The 10,542-nt window shown below is 34.8% G+C and overlaps 1 long non-coding RNA gene across 1 annotated transcript; it reads left to right on the top strand.

Moving 5' to 3' along the window:
- Positions 1-9,405: 9,405 nt before the first annotated feature.
- On the top strand, positions 9,406-10,326 carry LOC141398523 (uncharacterized). Its single transcript, XR_012411642.1, has 2 exons — positions 9,406-10,116; positions 10,186-10,326. It is a non-coding gene; the product is annotated as an uncharacterized lncRNA (long non-coding RNA).
- The last annotated feature ends 216 nt before the right edge of the window (positions 10,327-10,542 follow it).

Below are 10,542 nucleotides of genomic sequence, written 5' to 3'. Positions count from 1 at the left end.
CGGTACCTCCCGATTTTCGGTATTTTGAAGGTTTTAGCTTCATTATCACACCGAAATGGCTGAAATTTGGTACTTAGTCTACGTTGGTGTTATAAAACTTTCCCCCAGAACTTTGTCGGTATCGGTCCATGTCTTCATATAGCCCCCATAGGACGGTACCTCCCGATTTTCAGTATTTTGAACGTTGTGGCCTCAATATTCCACGGAAATGGCTAAAATTTGGTATTTAGACTTCGTTGAGGGTACTCAAACTTCCCCTTTAAATTTGTTGGTATAGGTCCACTCCATCATATAGCCCCCATGGAAAGGTACCTCCCGATTTTCGGTATTTTGAACGTTGTGTCTTCAATATTCCACCAAAATGGCTGAAATTTGGTATTTAGACTTCGTAGGGGGTACTGAAGCTTCCCTTTTAATTTGTCGGTATAGGTCCACTCCTTCATATAGGCCCCATGGAAAGGTACCTCCCGATTTTTCGTATTTTGAAGGTTGTGTCTTCAATATTCCACCAAAATGGCTGAAATTTCGTATTTAGTCTTCAATGTGATATAAAACTGTTAGCCAGAAATATGTCTGTACAGGTTCACGCTTTCATATTGCCCCATTTCTGACTAAAATTCGTCGGTATAGGTCCACGTTTCGATATAGCCCCATAGAACGGTACCTCCCGATTTTCGTAATATTGAAGATTGTGACGTCAATATCCAAATGGCTGAAATTCGTTATTTCGTCTTCCAAGAGTTATAAAATATTCCAGAAGAGTATTATCAGTATAGGTACACGTCTTCCTATATCTCCATAGAAGCGTACTTCTTGATTTTCGGTATTTTTTAGGTTTTAGCCACATTCTCTTACCGAAATATAGGAAATTTGGTATTTAGTCTTCTTTGAACCTAAAAATTTTCCGTCAGAAATTTTTCGATATAGATCGACGTTTTGAAATAGCCCCCATAGAATGATGCCTCAAATTGTTTTACCCAAATTGCTAAAATTTAGTATTAAGTCTTCTTCATACACGAAAGGAAACTAATTATTCCATTTTACTTCAATACAACTTGTGGTGGAGGGTATAACAAGTTCGGCCCGGCCGAATTTAACGACGTTCTTACTTGTTCATTATCCAGATGGTACCACATTGTTAAATAAACGAAATTTGGTCCAAAATTTGCAATTCTCATTATTACTTCCAGATATAGATCGGGTTCGAATATGTATTATATCGGTCCTCTCCTTCGGGTACCTTCCACACAAAATTCGGAGAAAGTGAAGATTAAGTGCTTTTCTCGGATCGTTTCGAATTTTTTTTTCAGCAGGTTGTCCTTTAGGCCTAAAATCCTGTCGGCACATACTAAAATGGCTAGCGTGCAAGATAACTCTCAAACTTTTTCAACAATTTCTTCCAAACTGAGTTTATCGTAATTTAATACATTCGGACCTCGATTATCCGTAATGGTCGGGGCTGGAGTAGCACAGTTTCTCATATATTTTAATCAATAATATATGCGTTTTTTCAAAAATTAATAAATAAGAGCAATTATGAATTTATTGTTAAGTTTAAAAGGTTAAACCTACTCTAAAATAATTCATTTGTGCTTCGGTTTTCTCTATTTAAATTTGGTTGGATCACAACTCCGGATCATAAAGATTTTCACGGTCAATCGGTGTAACATGAACAAGAAAGTCTATAGTTTCCTTTCCCGGATAATCGCGGTTTGAGTGTATTTCGAGTTATCTAAGAATCATTAGATTGCTTACTGACAGATACCACGTATTTTATCAAAATATTTTATATACCACAAATTAATGTATTGTGTTTTATTCTTTTTGGATCAGAGGCTCCGTCAGCACAGCTGACTAATACTTTCTTCCTAGTTTTAACTTTAGTTGGTTCTGCTTAAATCGATTTATATCGGTAAAGAGAGATAAACTATAGTTTTATATTTTGCTACATTTTGACAAGCATTATTTGACCAATTTGTGTAACTTTGGTCTAAGTAAGTAGAATAGACATAATATAATATTTTTGGAGGGTAAGCATACACTTACAGTGACTGTCACTGAAAATGATGCAACCTGAACAAGTAAAAAGTCGTTAAGTTCGGCCGGGCCGAACTTTTTATACCCTCCACCATAAAATAGTCTTAATTAAAATGGAATAATTAGGGTCCTTTCACAATTTTAGGTGGAACAACTTTTCGACAATGGATAGACGCCTACTGCCTCCCACTATTGCTTATATTACACTATGAACACAAATGTTGGGGCAGAGATAATTCCTTTTGGAGATGAAAGACATTGGTGTGTGCATATTAAAAACCCCGAAGGACAGATGAGCCGTGAGTCGAACTTCCGTGTTATGGCGTGATGAAGTTATTGCAAGAGACCCTGTAAGCCATCATGAATTAGCATTATATCTTTGTTTGTTGCTTTTGTAGAGCAATTAAGCAACAGTGAACAAAGATATAACGCTAATTCCTGATGGCCCACAGGGTCTCTAACAAAAATTTCATCACAAGTTCAACTCACAGCGGAACTGTCCTTCGGGGTTCATAATATACTCAACAAGGCCTTTCTTTCCCAAGAGGAATTTTCCGTGCCCCAGACTTTCACCTCCATTTTGTTGCACAATCTTATCTAATCTAATCTAAAAAAATGTGTTCAGCTAGGTGAAAGGTACCACCTACGGGGCTATATCAAAGAGTCAACCTATCTTTAAATTTTTGGCGGAACTTCAAGAGTCAAATTGAGGGTAGTTTCATCAAAACAATGTAGACCCTCAAAAATGGACCCATGTTGACGAATTTTAGTGAAGAAATTTCGTGACCACTGAAAATTCCCTAAAATCGGGAGGTACAGTTATATGGGGGGATATACCAAAACATGGACCTATATTGACGATTATTTTTGAATAGAAAAATTGTAGCTAAAATTCTCAAAATACCGAGCATTACAGCTAGTACGGTTAAAAATTGCAGCTAAAATTCTCAAAATACCGAAAATCGGGAGATACCGTTATATGGGGGCTATACCAAAACATGAACCTATGTTGACGATGTTTCGTTGGACATGTTTTATGACCACTGAGAACTTCAAATATCAAATTACAGCTATTTCGGTTAAAAACTAGCTAAAATTCTCAAAATATCGAAAATCTGGAGGTACCGTTATATGGGGGCTATACCAAAACATGGACCTATCTTGACGATGTTTGGTGGAGATATTTCATGACCACTGAGAACCTCAAGTGGCAAATTACAGCTAATTTGGTTAAAAATTGTAGCTAAAATTCTCAAAATACCGAAAATCGGGAGGTACCGATATATGGGGGCTATACCAAAACATGGACCTATGTTGACGATGTTTGGTGGAGATGTTTAATGACTACTGAGAACCTCAAATGTCAAATTGCAGATAGTTCGGTTACAAATTGTGGCTGAAATTCTCAAAATACCGAAAATCGAGAGGTACCGTTATATGGGGGCTATACCAAAACATGGACCTATGCCCATATCCTTTGGGATATAAGTTTGTTGATCACTAGGAACCCTAAGTGCCAAATTATAGCTAATTCGGTCTGCAAATGTGGCGAAGAACGTCAAAATACCTCAAATCCGGAGGTACCGTTATATGGGGGCTATACCAAAGAGTGGACCGATATAGCCCATCTTCGAACTTGACCTGCCTATGGAAAAAAGACCCTCGCGTGCAAAATTTCAGCACTCTATCTCAATTATTGCGGACGCTAGAGTGATTACAACAGACGGACGGACAGACGGACATGGCTAGATCGTCTTAGAATTTTATTCTGATCAAGAATATATATACTTTATAGGGTCGAAAATGATTAGTTCGATGTGTTACAAACGGAATGACAAACTTAATATACCCTCCATACTATGGTGGAGGGTATAAATAAAAAGTGTAAACGATAATAACTTGGAAACTAGTTGAGAGTTGTCTTTAAGATGGCATACAAAAATATTCCATTTAAAGTACCGTTATACTAAAGTTTTACCGGAAAACAAAAAAATTGGCATTTTTAAATTGAGCATTGAATTATGCACTACAATAATCGATTAATAATTTCCAAAATTTTTTAGTATTTTCCCTATAGTTTTCAGAAGTTTTGTCATTGATTCCGACAGAAAGAATGATGTTCCTGACGAAATTTTTTACCAAGCGTTTTGATAACGACAATTGATTTATTTAACTCATGTGTGTGTTGGCTTCTTCAGCATATAAAATATCGATTTTACTCCATATATGCTGATTTTCATCCGAACTATGGATTTTATACCACACAATGCGTGCAAAACTACGACATAACTTGAAAAAAACCCGCACCAAAAAATGATTGGAGTGATTCTATGAAACTCGTCGAAGGAAGTAGTATTGTTTGGCTTGAATGGCAACAATGGGTATTGAAATTTTTTGCTTTTATAAAAGCAAACATGATCACGGCATTATTAACAATGTTTCCTCGATTTTTTTTTTTCTCTATCAGGGCAATGCCGTTAAAAGCTAGTCCAACATGGGGCAAGCCTGGCTGATACGGGACTTTCCAAATATCATTAGATTGTTTGTACGTTAGGCCGGGGCGATTTGTATGGAAGGAAAAAAGTGTTATCGGGCGCCTGGAGATTCTGATTTTTGGGATTGTACTGAGCAAAAAAGTCAACTAGACCATATGTCTACGGTGAAAATCGAGCCCCCGGATTTTGACTTGAAGTTTTTTTCAAGGATTTTTGGATATTTTGGCATATAACAACCAAACCACTGAGATTTTCGATCCAACACAAAGACAACAATTGTAGCCAAGATAATTATTAAGAACTCTCTAGTACATCGTAAAAGCATTGGAACGCTCCTTCAGGTAGTTATGGCCTCGAGAAGGTGCACATTTTTCGGAAAATATTGATAAACGACACTGTGCTACAAAATGGAACTCAAAGTCAGTGGGTGGAAAATTTTTTTGGGAGATGAAAGCCCTTGGTGAGTGTACTGAGAACCCAAAAGGAAATTTCACCATAGGTCAAGTTTCCGAGATATTGCGTGATTAATGGTTTAATTTTGGCACCTTAATTTGTGATCAAATAACTTTATATCTCTCTAAAGCGTTATTGTAGCTTCATTTTGACATTACATGTCTTCAGTCAAATCGAATGGTGAATCTTTTTGTAGAATATTTCATCCCTCTAACTCAATTCCTTTCATGTCCTTTTCGTCCTTTATTTTTTGAACCGTAGTAAAAGTACCACAAGGCGAGATTTTACAGCATCCAAATATTCTACAAAAATGTTGTTCAGAAGATTTTATGTACGGTTCTCATTGATAAGGACAATCGATATTTCCCCGTTTTCATGGTCCTTATTGACATTTTACCGGCTTTTGTTTAGAAAACTATGTTTTGTTTTTATGTATATTCGTTATTGGTCTGTGGTGCTTCTGAAATACTTACCATAAATAGCTCTTGTAATGACGAACACGTTAATAACAAATTTTATTGGAGGACAGATCCGGTTATCTTAATTTTTGAACCGGATATTCTGATATCTAAACCGATTTTGGAACCGGTTTTAAGTAACCGATTAACCGAATATGTATATCATTAGAAAGCTAATAAAATGGTCAATCAAATGACAGCAAGTAGCTGATTACAACTTTGTTTGTTACGAAGCTTTTCAAAATAAATATTGAACAAAACAAAAAACATTATAGTTTTGGATAAAATGTAGGAAAAATAAGAAATAGAAAATTTTATAATTTTGCGCTATGAAAAAATGAAAATGATAAGGACAGTTATTGACGTGGTTCAAACTTCTGAGTTATGGCGAAATTAATTCATTCTTGATGAACTTTAAGTGCATGATAAAAAAAACAACATAACACAAATTCATCTCGCCATAACTCAGAAGTTTGACCTATGACATAACTGCCTTTCCAGATTTATAATATTATCTTAATCGACTTTCATCGCCAAAAAGAACCCAGTGATATTTTACATCAAAATCGGTTTAAGAACGCGTTTTTTTTTTTGTTCTAGCTTCGTAACCAACAAAGTTGTAATCAGCTTCTTGCTTTCATTTGATTGACCATTTTATTAGCTTTGTAATGATATACATATTCGGTTAATCGTTTACTTAAAACCGGTTCCAAAATCGGGTTTAATATCAGAATATCCGATTCAAAAATTTAAATAACCGGATATTTCCTCCAATAAAATTTGTTATTAACGTGTTCGTCATTACAAGAGCTATTTATGGTAAGTATTTCAGAAGCACCACAGACCAATAACGAATATACATAAAAACAAAACATAGTTTTCTGAACAAAAGCCGGTAAAATGTCAAAAAGGACCATGAAAACGGGGAAATATCGATTGGTCATCAATGAGAACCGTACCTAAAATCTTCTGAACAACATTTTTGTAGAATATTTGGATGCTGTAAAATCTCGCCTTGTGGTACTTTTACTACGGTTCAAAAAATAAAGGACAAAAAGGACATGAAAGGAATTGAGTTAGAGGGATGAAATATTCTACAAAAAGATTCACCATTCGATTTGACTGAAGACATGTAATGTCAAAATGAAGCTACAATAACGCTTTAGAGAGATATAAAGCTATTTGATGACAAATTAAGGGACCAAAATTAAACCATTAATCGCGCAATATCTCGGAAACTTGACCTATGGTGAAAATTTCCTTTTGGGTTCTCAGTACAATCACCAAGGGCTTTCATCTCCCAAAAAAATTTTCCACCCACTGACTTTGAGTTCCATTTTGTAGCACAGTGTCGTTTATCGATATTTTCCGAAAAATGTGCACCTTCTCGAGGCCATAACTACCTGAAGGAGCGTTCCAATGCTTTTGCGATGTACTAGAGAGTTCTTTATTATTGTCTTGGCTACAATTGTTGTCTTTGTGTTGGATCGAAAATCTCAGTGGTTTGGTTGTTATATGCCAAAATATCCAAAAATCCTTGAAAAAAAACTTCAAGTCAAAATCCGGGGGCTCGATTTTCACCGTAGACATATGGTCTAGTTGACTTTTTTGCTCAGTACAATCCCAAGAATCAGAAACTCCAGGCGCCCGTGATGGTGTTCAAATCGCCCCAACAAAGTTGTAATCAGCTTCTTGCTTTCATTTGATTGACCATTTTATTAGCTTTGTAATGATATACATATTCGGTTAATCGTTTACTTAAAACCGGTTCCAAAATTGGGTTTAATATCAGAATATCCGGTTCAAAAATTTAAATAACCGGATCTTTCCTCCAATAAAATTTGTTATTAACGTGTTCGTCATTACAAGAGCTATTTATGGTAAGTATTTCAGAAGCACCACAGACCAATAACGAATATACATAAAAACAAAACATAGTTTTCTAAACAAAAGCCGGTAAAATGTCAAAAAGGACCATGAAAACGGGGAAATATCGATTGGTCATCAATGAGAACCGTACCTAAAATCTTCTGAACAACATTTTTGTAGAATATTTGGATGCTGTAAAATCTCGCCTTGTGGTACTTTTACTACGGTTCAAAAAATAAAGGACAAAAAGGACATGAAAGGAATTGAGTTAGAGGGATGAAATATTCTACAAAAAGATTCACCATTCGATTTGACTGAAGACATGTAATGTCAAAATGAAGCTACAATAACGCTTTAGAGAGATATAAAGCTATTTGATGACAAATTAAGGGACCAAAATTAAACCATTAATCGCGCAATATCTCGGAAACTTGACCTATGATGAAAATTTCCTTTTGGGTTCTCAGTACAATCACCAAGGGCTTTCATCTCCCAAAAAAATTTTCCACCCACTGACTTTGAGTTCCATTTTGTAGCACAGTGTCGTTTATCGATATTTTCCGAAAAATGTGCACCTTCTCGAGGCCATAACTACCTAAAGGAGCGTTTCAATGCTTTTGCGATGTACTAGAGAGTTCTTTATTATTGTCTTGGCTACAATTGTTGTCTTTGTGTTGGATCGAAAATCTCAGTGGTTTGGTTGTTATATGCCAAAATATCCAAAAATCCTTGAAAAAAAACTTCAAGTCAAAATCCGGGGGCTCGATTTTCACCGTAGACATATGGTCTAGTTGACTTTTTTGCTCAGTACAATCCCAAGAATCAGAAACTCCAGGCGCCCGTGATGGTGTTCAAATCGCCCCACTCTATTGTACGTACTCTAGACATAACCGATAATGTTTTTTTATAGTCATTTTTTGCAAAATAACTTCGAAAACTAGAAATTTCTAGCCAAATTTCCTACAAAGGGACATTCATTACAATCATGTCAAAATTACGCCAGGAACATCATTTTTTCTATCGGAATCAATAACAATACTACACGCAGAGAAAAAAATATGTTTGATCCAACAATATTCCAAGAGCAAAATATGTATTGTTAACATATTGTTGGATTCCTCATGTAGTATTGTAAATCCAAAAATAGTTTGTGTCAACTGAACAATATTTCTCTCTTTTCTTCGAAAATTTGTTTCTCTTCTCTCGCTATTCGATGCCGTGTTGAAAAAACAATTTTGGTGAGTTGTGGTGTGTTTGTATGACATGCTGCCTTTACCTTTGTTTTTGTGTGTATGTACTTGTGAGACTCTTGTTTTTATTTGTTTCTGTTTTGTTTCATTCTTCTTTCCTTTTCATGTTTGTTATGGTGTTTAATTATTCCTTATGTTGTGGTGGGTTCTTGTGGCTTTTTGTTTGTCTTTGTTGTCAGCCAATGCAGCAAACCATGTATTGCGTTCATCAATGATTGCAATATTATACGCGACATTTATATCCAAGTTATGCGAAAAGTGTATATGAGAAGTATATGCACTCAAATCAAAAATTTCTGGGCTGGTTTTCTGTATTGACAATACTTTTTGTAAACAAAATTAGATTATGATAGTTCCTACAATCGGTATTGTTAACGATTTTAACAATATTGCGGAAATTCGAAAGTTGTTTTTGTTTTCTATGTTTGGAACAAAAGATGATATTTTTGGATTTGGATTACAATGTTTGAACAAAACAAATACATTTTTGGAACCAAAACAAATATTTTTGTTCCAACAAAAGCGAAAAATATTTTTTCTCTGCGTGTACTGAAAACGATAGAAAACCAATTATTCCATCATTCTGATTACTAAAATGGTATAAAAAGCGAAAAAATGGAAATTATTTATCGATTATTGAGGTGCATCATTTTCAATGCTAAATTTAAAAATGTCAATTTTTTGTTTTCCGGTTAACTTTTAGTATAGCGGTTTTGTAAACAGAATATTTTTGTAAGCCATCTTAAAGACAACTTTTCAGCCTACAAAATTGTTTTTGAATTGTTAAAAAATCTCAACTCGTTTCCAAGTTATTAACGTTTACATTTTTTATTTCAGGTTGCATCATTTTCAGTGACAGTCACTGTACATGCCACTGGCATACCCAGCTATAATATTGTGATTTACAAGAACGAATGAGACATTATGTACTTTTGGAAATCTAAGTTCGTGATTCACCATGTTATGAGATTGGATTGGATAAAAATGGACAGAAATATAACAAATATATTTATATTTTTACTTTTGTCTATGCTTAGTATATAAACCGCAAGCGATGGTATTACTAAAACCGAAGATATGATTTCTACATTCATATTCATGATGTTGTTAAAGTACTCGATTTCTATATAAATTGACACCACAAGGCAGAAGGAATAACATTTCATTTGCAGTCGTAAAACAGAATAGATCCTATTGTGTAATAAACCTTTCTAAAGTTACAAAATGCGTATGTATTTTTCGCGTATTGCTCTACTTTTATTATTAGTAGCCATAATCGGGTGTTATGGAAAACAAACCGAAGAAATAGATAATACTGATTCGATAATATTAAGTACCTTGAGGCCCCGAGTTAAACGTGATACAATTGCCGTTTCAAACAGATGTGATAATGGAGGTCCCACTTCCACGAAATGCCGGCGCGGTCAGAGTATAAAAGGTATCGATTGGAGCAAAGCCACACCATGGATATCAAGTAGAAACAACAAGAAAGGGAAAATATCTAAAAGTAAATGGGGATACTAATGTGGTTGCACTGGTTACACCATTTGGAAAGTAAGTATTCACAATTTGTTTTTTAATATTTGATTTGCGTTTTTATTAATATTTCATTCTAATTTTTAGCTCAGCACTTCCGAAACTTTGGTTGGGAACAGCCTTAATAATTTTAATTTTTTTAAGCGTCGACACATTTCAATGGCTGCCTTTAAATTTTGTTGTTTTGCATAGTTTAGTTTTTCAATAAAACACATTTTTACATACCGACGCATTTGTGACCGATCTTTCTGCCTATCGAAGCTGAGTAATAATTATTTTTAATTTCAATTACACTTAGGGTTATGGGTAGGGAAATCCCGGGAATTCTCGGTTTTTTGGCTACGGGATTTTCCCTGGAAATATAATTTTGTTTCGGGAATATCTATTTACATTTATCATAACTGATATTGAATGTAACTATGAACTATGTAATAAGTTAAGAAC

The sequence above is a fragment of the Musca autumnalis genome, unplaced genomic scaffold, assembly GCF_047663935.1.
Source record: "Musca autumnalis isolate F117 unplaced genomic scaffold, ASM4766393v1 scaffold_3, whole genome shotgun sequence".
In the NCBI taxonomy this organism is placed as follows: Eukaryota; Metazoa; Arthropoda; class Insecta; order Diptera; family Muscidae; genus Musca; species Musca autumnalis.
This window is presented reverse-complemented; position numbering and strand designations above follow the sequence as displayed.